Here is a 9,426-nt window from a genome sequence, read left to right as displayed (position 1 = left end):
AACATCTATATCCCTAAGCAAGACATCCCAACACTTTAGACATGCTCATCATCTTTTTTTAAATAATAAACATTTTTATGTGAAGTTTTGAGTTCCAAATTTTATCCCTCCTTCCCTTCTTCCCCTCTCCCCTCCCTGAAGTGGTAAGCAATCAGATATAGGTTATACATGTGCAATTATTTAAAACATTCCCACATTAATAATTTTGTATTAGAAAGTTTGAATAAGAGAAAAAATGAAAGAAAGTGAAAATAGCATGCTTCAGTCTGTGTTCAATCAATATTAGTTCTTTCTTTGGAAGTGTATAGTATGCTTCATCATTAGTCCTTTGGGGTTGTTTTTGGATCATTGTATTGCTGAGAATGGTTAAGTGATTCACAGTTTTTCATCCAACAATATTGCTGTCACTGTACACAATGTTTCCTGGTTCCTCTCACTTCACTATACATCATATCATATGTGTCTTTCCAGGCCTTTCTGAAATCATCCTGCTTGTCATTTCTTATAGCACAATAATATTCCATCACCATCATGTACCACAGCTTGTTTAGCCCCAATGGATGGGCATCCCTTTGATGTCCAATTCTTAGCCACCACAAAAAGATGCTCATCATCTCATTCTTCATGCTTTACCCCTGCTGACAGGAAGGATGTTTGCTTCTCCTTCTGTCCTCTAAAGTCAGAATAGAAAAGTGCATCGATCAGATTTCTAATGTCTTTCAGTGTTATTTCCCTTTATGTTATGATAGTTCCTATGTAAATTGTTCTCTTGGTTCTGTACACTTTTCCCTGCATCATCTCACTGTAGTGTTTTCTCTCTGCCCTGGACCATGTTTTAATATTTACTCAGCCCTCTGTCTGCTTCAGCTTCATTTGATTTTGTTTTTGTTTTTGTTTTTGTTTGTTTTTGTGGGGCAATGGGGGTTAAGTGACTTGCCCAGGGAGACACAGCTCGTAAGTGTAAGTGTCTGAGACTGTATTTGAACTCAGGGCCTCCTGAATCCAGGGCTGGTGCTTTATCCACTGTGCCACCTAGCTTCCCCCTTCATTTGATTTAGCATAAAGGTTCAGAACCTAGGGTCCATTAACCTGGTGCTTTGTTTTAGTATTTTGATACTAAAACTTTTGATAATATCTTTTTTTTTTTTTTTGCGGGGCAATGGGGGTTAAGTGACTTGCCCAGGGTCACACAGCTAGTAAGTGTCAAGTGTCTGAGGCCGGATTTGAACTCAGGTACTCCTGAATCCAGGGCCGGTGCTTTATCCACTGTGCCACCTAGCCGCCCCCTGATAATATGTTTTAATAGAATTTGTTTCCTTTGTAATCCGATGCATTTATTTTATGCATTTTAAACCATGATTCTGAGAAGGGGTCCACAGGCTTTACCAAACTGCTACCACATGAAAAGATAAGCCCCCCCCACCTTTAGCATCTAAACTCCCTAGGGCAATGGCTCCTAGAAACTTACACAGAGAAGTCACTGGCAGGATGGGTCAGTGCAAGGCATGATGGATCTGGGTCCACATCTTCATTTTGCCACTTAAGAGTTTTGTGACCTTCAGCAGGTCCCCTCCCCTATCCTTTTTTTTTGGGGGGGGGTGAGGCAATTGGGGGTTAAGTGACTTGCCCAGGGTCACACAGCTAGTAAGTGTCAAGTGTCTGAGGCAGGATTTGAACTCAGGTCCTCCTGAATCCACTGTACCACCTAGCTGCCCCCCTCTCCCCCTGTCCTTAACTGCAGTTGAACTTGATGACCTAGAAAGTCCTTCATCTAAACCTATGATGTCCTTAGGGCTTCTGCTCCATCTCTCTTCCAGAACTACAGAAACAAGTTTGCAAGGGTTGTTTTTTTGTTGTTGCTGTTGCTGTTGTTGTTATGAATAAATATTTATTGATGTTTTTTATTTTGTTTTAAATATGACTGATCATCTCCCCAGTATCCTTCCCATTCCCCTCCCAGAGAGCCATTCCTTATAATAAATGGCAATTTTTAAAGACAAAAAAGGGGAAATGACCAAACAGATCAATATAGACAATTCTCCCTTTATATAAATTCACATTACACAAATTTGACTTTATGTAAAAAATTCTGAAAGAAATTTCAGCCAACCACCATGGATAGGTGAGGAAGGGATTGAAAAGTTTTAAAAGATATATGTTTTATTTTTTCAAAGAAAAATTACTTTGCTGGAAACAACTGGAAAATTATCTATGCTAATCCTGTAAACTGGGCAGCTAGTGGTTTAGTGAATAGAGCATCAGGCCTGATGTCAGGAAAATATGAGTTCAAATTCAATCTGACACTTACTAGTTGTATGACCCTAAGCAATTTGACCCCGCTTGCCTCATTTCCTCATCTGTAAAATGAGCTGGAGAAAGAAATGGCAATCCACTCCAGAATCTTTGCCAAGGAAACCCCCCAAAGGGGTCATGAAGAGTCAGACATCACTGAAAACAACTAAACAACAAATCCTATACATTGGGGGGGGGGCAGGGCAATGAGGGTTAAGTGATTTGCCCAGGGTCACACAGCTAGTAAGTGTCAAGTGTCTGAGACCAGATTTGAACTCAGTTCCTCCTGAATCCACTGTGCCACCTAGCTGCCCCCAAATCCTATACATTAGTGCCAGAATATTAATCCACTCTTCCTCTGAATCTTGAGATATAATAAAACATTAGCTATGTGGAATAATCCAGCAATGAGTTATGGATAAAGGATTAAAAAAAATTTTTTTTTCAATTCACAAAAATAGACTTTATTTCTGACCAACCACTTTAAAAGAGAGAGAGAGAGAGAGAGAGAGAGAGGTAGGTGGCGCAGTGGATAAAGCACTGGCCCTGGATTCAGGAGGACCTGAGTTCAAATTCAGCCTCAGACACTTGACACTAGCTGTGTGACCCTGGGCAAGTCACTTAACCCTCATTGCCCTGCAAAAAAAAAAAAAAGGAGAGAAATGAACAAACAAAGGCTAAAACAAAACCCCTTAACAAATATGCACAGTCAAGCAAAGCAAAATCTTGCATTGGCCGTGACCAAAAAATGTTTCATTCTGCCCCCTGAGTCAGGAGGTGGTAAGCAGGTTTCATCAGCAGTACTACGGAATCATTGTTGGCCACTGCATTAACCAGAGTTCTTGAAGCTTCCAAAGTTGTTGTTGTTGTATAAGTTGTTCTCCCAATTCTGCTCACTTTGCTCTGCATCGGTTCATACAAGTCTTCCCAGGTTTCACTGCAACCATCCCTTTCAGCATTTCTTATGGTATAATAATATTCCATTATAGACATAAATCATAATCTGTTTAGCCATTCCCCAACAGATGGGCATCCCTAGTTTTCATTTTTTACCAGTATAAAAACAACTGCTATAAATATTTTTTTACATGAGTCCTTTTTCTCTTTCTTTGATCTCTTTGGCCTCGTAATAGTATCAATGGGTCAAAGGCTATGCAGTTTAGCAATTTTGGGGGCATAGTTCCAAACTATTTTACAGAAAAATAGCTGTACCGAGTCATAGCTTCACCAACAGCACAAGAAAGTTCCTGTTTTCCTCCAGCTCCTACAAGAAGATATAAAGAAATACACATAATATGAATATTACACAAATAAATAGAGATAAATAGACTTTAGTCCTGGAAAGATCATTCCTCAGCAGCAACGTTCTCTCTCTGCTGAGGGCAGCAGACCTAGAAGTGCTGCTTCAGGGAAGTTCTGCAAGTGGCCAGTGCCCTGTGTTTGCCAGACATTCTAATCATGACCCTGGTTAGTAAGAACCTCAAGAGTTTTCCTTGAATCTGGCATTTTGTTCAGGGCTGGGTGACCCACAGACAGCTGTCCTCTTCATCTCACTTCTCCCAGACCCAGAGCCAAGCCAGAAGATAATCTCCCAGGTCATCCCTCGGGGCAAAGCAATTGCATTACATTTTTTTTTTTTTTGGTCTTTCCTTTCCTCTCAGCCCTAAGGAGGCAGAAAAGCAGGGATTCTTTCCATCTCTACCTCTGGTCATCCTGGCAAATGGTCAGGAAGACTTAGATTATGTTGCCTTGAAGATTATTTGTCTCTGTTCCTGTCTCCAGAGCTTCCTTGACCATTTCAAGATCAGCTGCTCCCAGGCCACTAGAAATATATCCGACTGCCTTGGGGGGAATCTGTCCCTTCTGGCCTCTACTCCCTGGACCCCATTCCTATCCAAACCAGTAAGCATAGCAAAAAAACAAAAAACTTGGGCAGGTGAAAATATCTTTTTTTTTCTGAGAGGTTTTCCACTGGGATTTCTAGGGGCCTTCCCACACTGCTTAAAAGCCCGAGGCAAGAGCAGCAGTCACTGACGGGCTTTCATTGGGAGAGAGCTGGGTATGTTACTGTTTGCAATCCTCCCCCTGGCTTGCCTCCCTTTCACAAAAGTGAGATAGAGCTGAAGATTAACGAGCAGAAAACCTGTACCCTGCGTACAGAAATGACTCCAACCTGATTTATGGTCTCCACTTCTAATCTGTTGGAAGAATTCCCAACTGGACCGGGCCACAAATCTTTCCTGGACTTTCACAGCTGTTTCGACTGTCCGCTCACCTCCATGTCCTATATCTGTCTGACAGCCCACACGTTAGGGCCCAAAGGCCATTTCTGGCTAAGGGCTGACCACACAAAGCATCTGATTCATCCCTGGGCAAGGCCACAACACTGGGAAGGGGGAAAAGAATGGAGGCAAGGAAAGTGGAGGGGAGGGGAGAGCATGGGAAGAAAGGAAAAATTCCCACCCTGGAGGGTAATTTCAAAATCAACAGCATCTTCCTAACGGAAAACTAACTGCAGGTTTAGGGAAATCAGTGGAATGTATGCAATTAATTAAAGGGCAAGTCTCAGAGCAGACTAAATACTGGAAATCAGGAACTGGAGTCCAACTCAAATCATGATCGGAAGGGGGAACTTCCCAATTTGATTGCAGAAAGCAATTTACTTCAATTAGCAGTGACATAAACAGGGTGATTGCTTAATAGAAGTATTGCATCTCTAAAAAATAAACAGCCTTAATTGCATCTCTTAACATTACATTAGCAGAACATGAATGCTCTTCTCCAAACAGATCTGATTAACCCTTTCAGCACCACATGCCAAGAGTCTTCTGACTTTCACCCCCACCTGCTTCATCCAAGCAGGCAGTTCTTGATAGTGTCCTTCTTTTAACACCTCTGACACGCTCTCCCCGATAGCCTTTTGGTTTTAATTAGTAGGTACACATCCTTCAGGCTAGGAAAGAGTTAAGGGATAGAGGCCATAGAGTAAGGAGAGGAGGGGGAGAAAATGATCTTCCTATCACCTCTTCTCCCCTATTAGGGATATCCATAACCCCATCAGTAGGGCAGTCTCAGCTGTGCAGTCTCATTGTGTCAAATATGTATGAGGTAATTCACAGTAAATTCAGGAAGTTTGGGGCTATAAAACCCTTCTTCCTCTAGATCTCCAGCTGGATAGGATTTGTATAATGAATTGCACTCTTCTCATGACAAGCATTCATTGGGCCAGAAAGAAAAGGAGGGGGGAGAGACAGAGACAAGAGAGAGATAGAGACAAGAGAGAGATAGAGAGATAGAAAGAGAGAGACAGACAGACAGAGAGAGACAGATACAGAGACAGAGACACAGAGATGGGGGGGGTGCGAAAGAGAGAGGAAGAAGAGACAGAAGAGAAGGAGAGATAGAAGCAGAAGGAGAGGAGAGAGAGAAAGGAAGGAGAGAGAGAGGAAGGAGAGACAGAGAGAGAAGGAGAGATAGAGATAGAAAGACAGAGAGAGAAGAAAGAGGAAGGAGAGAGGAAGGAAGGGGGAAGGGGGAAGGGGAAAGGGTGAAATGGCCGTGAAATGTCCCTTCTAAGAAGCTAGTGCTGTCCTCCAACTCCCTCCTGGCTTGCTCCCCAGCCAAATTCAACCCATGATTGCATATCAAGGTCTGTTTGGAAGCTGCTCCACACTCCCCAAATTGCCCAATACACTGGCTGCTGTAGCTTCCCAAGTGGGTGTGTAAACAGGAAAGAGAGCTGACAGTCAGGCAAATAAACACAAGTGGGGGGGGGGGAGTTGGGGAGGAGAGGAGAAAGTGCACTTGGGAGCAAAGCAGACAGTCCAGTAAAAAGCCAGGGTTTTTTTTGTTTTTTTTTTGCTTTTTTTTTTAAGGGGTGCAAATGAGCACAGTCTTTAGTCTCCAGTGAAATATGACTCTCTGGATCCTTCAATACTTTTTGCATCTGTGCCTTCCTCTCTATCCCCCCCTTCCCCTCCCAACCCTGTAACATGGGCTTTCATTACGGCCCACCTGGACTATTGGGATAGCCTCCTATCAGGCCTTCTTCCTGTCTCTGCTCCCTTTATCTCCTTACAATTCATTGATCTCAGACTAATCTTTATGCATAGATTCGGTTTTCACTTCTCTCTTCAGAACATTTCAATGGCTCCCTACTGCCTACTGGATAAAATTCAAACTCCTTTGCTTGCTATTCAAGGCCCTTCACAATCTATCTGGTGTCACTCCACTGTCTTCTACTCCTCTAAATTCCAGCCAAATCGGACGGGGTTCTCCATAATCTTTGCCCATCCCTGCACTGCTTAATCCTGTCTCCATTCTCACAGCAGGGGAAAGAGAAGTAGTTTGAGAGTAAGAAGGTCTGGGTTCAAATCCAGACCCTGCTACCTGTTATGTTTGGTGCCTTGGGCAAATCACTTACAAGATTTTTGGGCCTCATTTTCCACACTTCCAAAATGAAGTATGGGGGCAGGTAGGTGGCACAGTGGATAGAGCACCAGCCCTGGATTCAGGAGGACCTGATTTCAAATTCAGCCTCAGACACTTAACACTTACTAGCTGTGTGACCCTGGGCAAGTCACTTAACCCCAATTGCCTCACCAAAAAAAAAGAAGAAGAAGTATGGACTACATGGCTGCTAAGGTCCCTTATAGCTCTAAAATCCAATAATCCTAAACCCGTGTGAGGGCAGGGACTATGTTTTAGCCAAATTTTGCATTTCTCCCATGCTTTCCCGGAACAGAGCTGAGCACCCAGCAGATGGTTAATAAGCGTTTGTTGATTTGAATGGAAAAAGTACAGAACAAGACATAAGAAGTCCTGGGATTTAGGCATAACACCACCACTAAATATGTGGTATTTCCCAAGTCACTACCCCTCTATGCCTCAGTTTCCTTATTTGTAAAATGGGGATAATAATATCTGCCCTACACATTGCAGACTCTCCCTATGAGGCTCAATGAGAAGATGGGTGTGAAAGCACTCAGGAAAAGATGAAGCCCTGAATAACTGTAATCATTGTTAGGTTATCATATCCAATCCAAATACTTCTATTATCACTGAGCCTAGGCCTTTAGGAGACCTGAGAGAGGGCCCCATTGGCTTTTCTTCAGGCCCAGCTCCAACAAAGATTATTCCCTCAAGTTACTATGCCTCCTCAATCTTGACCCTGGAGATATGAGATCGTATCTCCCTCCCTTCTTTTGAGAGGTATGGTGTACCATACTACATGTTGAGACATCAGTTAGTTTTACTAAACTTTTCTTCCCTTTTTATGTGAGGACCAAAATTTGATATATGGAGCATTATTTGGGTGACTCACCAGAATATTGGGGTCCCGGAAATAATGAGGGAGCTTTTAGGTTCACCCTCCCCTCTGAACTGCCCTTTTTAGATATTTCTCCCAGGTCAATTAAGAAAGGAACCTTTAAGCTTTAGTTCACAAAAGGATCAGATTTTATTACTTGGGAATTAATTAAACAACAAAGGTAAAACTAATAAAAATCAAAGATAAGGAAATAGGAAAATAGAAATACAGATAAATACTCAACTCTAAACTTAACCTATGCAATCCCCAGACCGTTTCCAATTAAGCTAGTTCAAAGGAATTTAGGGTTTTCCGTAATTAACTCGCCAAAACCTGGACAGTCTACAGTTGCCCACATCTGCTGGGGAAAACGAGCTGCCAGAGACAGAGAACTTGCGCCACCACCACAAGGGGAGAAGTCCGAGAGACCGAGTTCTGGAAGATGCCTAGCATTCTGGAAGAGCCTCCACCTCCCTTCAGGGAGCGTTCAATCTTTCCTCCCCCAAAAGGGGAGGTCCTTCAAAAACTGCCTATGGAGAGTTCTCCTTCTGACCTCAGTAGCATACGTAAACTCAGGGTAGGCCAGGTGTGGCCCCTCTCAAATGAGTCAGCTAAAAACGGCAATATTAATTTTACCACAAAATAATTTTTACCACATTTAAGAAATTCTTTGTTATGGCTCTCTAGGAGCAAAAAAAGGGGAAGGAGGGGGCAGCTAGATGGTGCAGTGGATAGAGCACCGGCCCTGGAGTCAGGAGTACCTGAGTTCAAATCTGGCCTCAGACACTTAACACTTACTAGCTGTGTGACCCTGGGCAAGTCACTTAACCCCCATTGCCTCACTAAAAAAAAAGGTGATGTTAAAAAAAAAGACATCAACAAACATTTACATTTTTAAAAAAGATTCCATGCTCCTTGGATTGTAAAAAGGGGAATTGGCCCAAAAAAATGGGGCAGGGGGACGGAAGGAATGGGAGAAGCAGGAAGTGGTTCTGGCAGCTGTAATTTTCATTTTAATCTTGATACTTAGGCTCAGAAACTTCCATGCCTACTTGGATCAGAGGATTCTTCCTCAATATCCGCTAACCCAGATATTGGTAGCCTCTAACCCAGTGCCATTGAAGAACATCCACAGCTGTTAGTGACCTCTTAATTTTACCATAGGTACAATTTTGTCTCTCTTCCTCACTTCCTTCCTTTATTCCTTGTTCCTTGTAGTTTAGTCTGGACAGGGGCCACTCATTATTATTTGGATAGTGAAACTACAGGCTAGAGAGGTATTGAGTCACCACCGTAGCCTGATACCCACAGCCTAAGCTAGGATGCTTGGTCAGGTTGCCCCCTTTGCTGGTACGGTAGTAGTTCTGAGGAGAACCATGCCATGTATCATCCTTGAAGGGTTTTAAAGAGAAGACTAAAGGGTCATGGGTTTACTAGGATTTACCATATTGTGAGAGATGAATGGAAGGTGCTTTCAATGCACCCTGAATGTCACCAGCTCTAGGACAGTGACCATTGTGCTAAGCTTCTCCTCTCTCCAGATGTCCCCAGCTGTTCAAGGCTAGAAGGTCAAGAGGAATGGGCCATTCAAACAAATGGTTTTTCCAGTGAATTTCCCTATCCTGGGATTCTCTAACAACATCCAGTTTGCAGGTACTTGATGTGATTCTTTCTCATTTTATTCCTCAGCATCCCTCTCTCTTTCCCTTATAGTACCTTCATTCAAACACTTTCCCCCCCAATAAATTCCATATTTATTAAGTGCCCACAATATACACTTCATCCACACATCCATCCATCCATCCATTCATTTATTCACTCAGCAA

General features: G+C 42.8%; 1 long non-coding RNA gene across 1 annotated transcript; it reads right to left on the bottom strand.

Moving 5' to 3' along the window:
- Positions 1–500: 500 nt before the first annotated feature.
- LOC122744055 lies at positions 501–4,527 on the bottom strand. The gene is made up of 3 exons (XR_006355042.1): positions 4,466–4,527; positions 3,505–3,556; positions 501–673 (listed from the first exon to the last, which is right to left on the bottom strand). It is a non-coding gene; the product is annotated as an uncharacterized LOC122744055 (long non-coding RNA).
- Between the last annotated feature and the right edge of the window lie 4,899 nt (positions 4,528–9,426).

The sequence above is a fragment of the Dromiciops gliroides genome, chromosome 2, assembly GCF_019393635.1.
Source record: "Dromiciops gliroides isolate mDroGli1 chromosome 2, mDroGli1.pri, whole genome shotgun sequence".
Lineage (NCBI taxonomy): Eukaryota > Metazoa > Chordata > Mammalia > Microbiotheria > Microbiotheriidae > Dromiciops > Dromiciops gliroides.
This window is presented reverse-complemented; position numbering and strand designations above follow the sequence as displayed.